Source organism: Apium graveolens, chromosome 5, assembly GCF_009905375.1.
Source record: "Apium graveolens cultivar Ventura chromosome 5, ASM990537v1, whole genome shotgun sequence".
NCBI classification, from domain to species: domain Eukaryota; kingdom Viridiplantae; phylum Streptophyta; class Magnoliopsida; order Apiales; family Apiaceae; genus Apium; species Apium graveolens.
The window spans coordinates 242388726-242393801 of NC_133651.1; the positions used below are offsets into that span (position 1 = coordinate 242388726).

Below are 5076 nucleotides of genomic sequence, written 5' to 3' on the forward strand. Positions count from 1 at the left end.
ATGGATTTATTATGGAATTCTTTAGTAATTGTTTAATACTTTAGTGTGTGATGATTGTATGATATCTAGTATTGGTTGTGCGTATTCGTCTTATGTGCGTCACGAACATATAAGATAGGGTGTTAATCTCTTGTGAAGCGGCGGTGGATCTTGAGATTTAGAACTTGCCATGCTAGCATAGGTTCATGTACGTTGTGCATGATTAGTGGGTAACTCTAACAGTTTTATTTTCCCTATGTAATCAAAAGGAATAACTTGTGCTTAAATCGTTGTGTTGTCAATTTCTGTAGACATATAGGAACTCAACATAATTGATGACTATCTTAATTGTGGATGATTGGTAGAATGGTATTAGTACAATGAAAGTTGGCTTTTATCAGTTTCGTGTCATTCGATTAATATCAACACTGTCACATGCTAAAGGTAATAACAATGGCTATAGAAGGAAGTAATAATGAAGTTGTGATCTCATGAGTGTTTTATTATTGATAAATTGAAGTGTTAGTTAAGTGGTTAATTAAGTAGTTAATTGTAGTTAATATTTAATCAACAATTTTAAGTGTTATTATCTTAACATTGAGAAGTAATCATACATTGGTGAGTGAGTTTAATTAGACAATAATTCAGTCTGAGTCTCTGTGGGAACGAACTAGAAAGTATTCTATATTACTTGCGAACGCATATACTTGCGTGAATATTAGCGCGTGTTTTCGCCCTAACAAGTTTCTCGGCCTAAAATTGATGACATTCAGTCAAGCATCCTTCATCCGGCTATTCAAGCTAACACCTTTGAAATCAAGCCGGGCACTATTCAGATGGTGCAGAATTCTGTTTCTTTTGGAGGAGCGGCAACTGAAGACCCCAACATGCACATAAGGAATTTTGTCGAGATCTGCAGCACTTTTAAGTATAATGGCGTGACTGATGAGGCTATCAAGTTGAGGCTTTTCCCATTCTCACTGAGGGACAAGGCTAAAGACTGATTACATTCTGAACCAGCTGGGTCCATCACTACGTGGCAAGATCTTGCGCAAAAGTTTCTGGTGAAGTTTTATCCGATGGCAAAGACTGCTGCTATGAGGAGTGCTCTTACTCAGTTTGCGCAACAACCTACAGAATCTATGTGCGAGGCTTGGGAACGCTACAAGGAAATGTTGAGAAAATGTCCACATCATGGAATGCCGGATTGGATGGTGATCACTGGTTTCTATAATGGTTTGGGGGCCCAATCTTGGCCCATGCTCGATGCAGCAGCTGGAGGCGCCTTATGGGCTAAAAGCTATACTGAGGCGTATAATCTTATAGAGATGATGGCTGCAAATGAGCATCAAAACCCAACTCAGAGGATGACGTCAGGCAAGGTAGCAGGTATTCTGGAAGTTGATGCAGCCACCGCTATTGCAGCCCAGCTCCAAGTGCTATCAATGAAGGTTGATTCTCTGGCTACATATGGAGTTAATCAAATAGCTATGGTTTGTGAGCTTTATGCAGTTTCTTATGCTACGGATCAGTGTTCTCTTGTCAATGAATCTGTTCAGTACGTGAATAATTATCAGCGACAACAGCAGCCTGTGCCAGCGACCTATCATCCTAACAACAGAAATCATCCAAATTTCAGCTGGGGGAATAATCAGAATGCTATTCAGCCACCATATCAGCAAGGAGTGAGTAAACAGTTTAACCCACCTGGATTCCAGCAACCACAGCAGTATGCTACAAGGCAATCATATCCTCAACAGGGAAGTACAGCTGCACCTATTAGTGCTGATTTTGAGGAACTTAAGCTGTTGTGCAAGAGTCAGGCGGTTTCTATCAAGACCTTGGAAAATCAAATCGGTCAATTAGCCAATGCAGTGCTCAATCGTCAACCTGGCACTCTTCCCAGTGACACGGAAGTACCAAGCAGGAAGGAAGCTAAAGAGCAAGTCAAGGCTATTACCTTAAGGTCTGGAAAAGTGGCTGATGCTGGAAAGGCAAAAGAAGTAGAAGCTGAAATTAGAAATGAAGAATCTAAGCAAAAGGAGAAAGCGGCGGAACCAAGGAAGACTACTGTTGAACACACTCTGCCTGAGGCTAATACAGGGGAGAAACAGCTCTATCCTCCACCACCTTTTCCTAAGAGATTGCAGCAACAAAAGCTGGATAAACAGTTCGGGAAGTTTCTGGAGGTGTTCAAGAAACTTCACATCAATATACCTTTCGCTAAGGCTCTGGAACAAATGCCTAGTTATGCGAAGTTTATGAAGACTATTCTTTCAAGGAAGGTGAAACTGGATGACCTTGAAACCGTTGCTCTCACGGAAGAATGCAGCGCTGTTCTACAGCAAAAGTTACCACCAAAACTGAAAGATTTAGGAAGCTTCACCATTCCTTGCACCATTGGCAATCTGACTTTTGACAAGTGCCTTTGTGATTTGGGAGCAAGCATTAATCTGATGCCGTTGTCGATCTTTAAAAAGCTGGATCTACCTGATCCAAAACCCACATACATGTCGCTACAATTGGCTGACCGTTCCATTACTTACCCAAGGGGCATAGTTGAGGATGTGCTCGTCAAGGTGGATACGCTCTTCTTTCCAGCAGATTTTGTTATTCTGGATTTTGAGGAAGAGAAGAAGATTCCCATAATCTTGGGAAAGCCTTTCTTGGCTAGGTCGTACCTTGATAGATGTGCAAAAAGGTGAACTTACTATGCGGGTCCAAGACCAGGATGTGACCTTCAACGTATTCAAGGCAATGAAATTTCCTACAGAAGATGAGGAGTCCTTAAAATTGGATGTGATTGATATTGCGGTTACTTCGGAACTCGATCGCATGCTAATGTCTGATGCATTGGAAAAGGCCTTAGTGGGGGATTTTGACAGCGATGATGAAGATGGCAACGAGCAATTACAATATCTGAACGCTTCTCCCTGGAAGCGAAAGCTGGACATACCATTTGAATCTCTTGGTACTTCTGACCTTAAGAACGCTGAAGGGAAGCTCAAACCATCAATAGAGGAAGCACCTACCTTGGAGCTCAAGCCATTACCTGAACACTTGAGGTATGCTTTTTTAGGTGATTCATCTACGTTACCTGTTATTATTTCATCTAATCTTTCAGGTAGTGAGGAAGACAAGCTCTTAAGGATTTTGAGAGAATTCAAATCGGCTATAGGATGGACCATAGCAGACATCAAGGGGATAAGTCCTTCATATTATATGCATAAAATTCTGCTAGAGGAAGGTAGTAAGCCAACTGTGGAACAGCAGCGAAGACTGAATCCCATCATGAAGGAGGTGGTGAAGAAAGAAATTCTGAAATGGCTGGATGCAGGCATTATTTATCCTATTTCTGACAGCTCGTGGGTGAGCCCCGTACAATGTGTACCTAAGAAAGGGGGTATCACTGTGGTCGTAAATGAAAAGAATGAGCTCATCCCTACTCGAACAGTTACAGGATGGAGGGTATGCATGGATTATAGAAAATTGAACAAAGCCACAAGGAAGGATCACTTCCCTCTTCCATTTATTGATCAGATGCTTGACAGATTGGCGGGTCATGAGTATTTTTGTCTTCTGGATGGTTATTCCGGGTATAATCAGATTTGTATTGTACTAGAGGATCAGGAAAAGACTACCTTCACTTGTCCATTTGGCACATTTGCTTTTCGCAGAGTTTCGTTTGGGTTATGTGGCGCCCCGGCCACTTTTCATAGATGTATGATGGCTATATTCTCTGACATGATTGGAAATAATGTCGAAGTGTTCATGGATGACTTCTCCGTCTTTGGACATTCATATGATGAATGTTTGAATAATCTACGCGTCGTACTCAAAAGATGCATGGAAACTAATTTGGTGCTCAATTGGGAGAAATGTCATTTTATGGTGCGTGAAGGCATTATCCTTGGGCATAAGGTCTCTAGCAAGGGTCTGGAGGTGGATAAGGCCAAGGTGGGAGTCATTGAAAATATTCCCCCACCTAATTCTGTGAAAGGAATCCGTAGTTTTCTTGGTCATGCGGGTTTTTATCGGCGATTCATCAAGGACTTTTCAAAGATATCTAAACTGTTGTGCAATTTGCTTGAGAAAGATGTGCCTTTCAAATTTGATGATGAATGTTTGGCAGCATTCGAGACTCTCAAGAAGAGTTTGATCACTGCACCAGTTATTACAGCACCAGATTGGACAGAACCGTTTGAGATGATGTGTGATGCAAGTGATTATACGGTAGGTGCAGTTCTGGGACAGCGCAAGAAAAACCTCTTCCATGTGGTCTACTATGCGAGTAAGACTTTAAATGGTGCCCAATTAAACTATACCACTACTGAGAAGGAGCTTTTGGCTATAGTCTTTGGTTTTGAGAAATTTCGATCTTATCTGCTTGGTATAAAAGTAACAGTATTCACTGATCATGCGGCTATTCGCTATCTGGTTTCCAAGAAGGATTCGAAGCCGAGACTCATTCGTTGGGTGCTTTTACTTCAGGAATTTGAGTTAGAGATCAAAGATAGAAAAGGTACTGAGAATCAAGTAGCTGACCATCTCTCTAGGTTGGAAAATCCCAATTCTGCTTCACAAGATAGGACGTTTATCAATGAATATTTTCCGGATGAGCAGTTGTTTGCAATTCAGGAGGAAGAACCATGGTTTGCAGATATTGTAAACTATCTCGTCAACAATATAATGCCTCCTAATTTGACATCCGCTCAAAAGAAGAAGTTTCTGCATGAGGTGAAGTGGTATATGTGGGATGAACCATATTTGTTTAGACAGGGAGCTGACCAGATCATCAGGAGATGTATCCCCTTCTGTGAGACGGAGGGGATATTATGAGACTGCCATTCCACGGTTTATGGTGGACACTATGGTGGTGAGAAAACGGCAGCTCGTATTCTGCAAGCAGGTTTTTTCTGGCCTACTTTGTTCAAGGATGCTCATCAGTTTGTTTTAAGGTGTGATCATTGCCAAAGAGTGGGAAATTTGTCAAGGAAGGATGAGATGCCATTAAATGTGATGCTTGAAGTCGAGGTCTTTGATGTGTGGGGAATCGATTTCATGGGGCCTTTTATCTCGTCTTGCAATAATCAGTAC

The 5076-nt window shown here is 41.6% G+C and overlaps 1 non-coding gene across 1 annotated transcript; it reads right to left on the minus strand.

Moving 5' to 3' along the window:
* Nucleotides 1-1073: 1073 nt before the first annotated feature.
* Nucleotides 1074-1180, minus strand: LOC141662716 (small nucleolar RNA R71). Its single transcript, XR_012550815.1, has one exon. It is a non-coding gene; the product is annotated as a small nucleolar RNA R71 (small nucleolar RNA).
* Between the last annotated feature and the right edge of the window lie 3896 nt (nucleotides 1181-5076).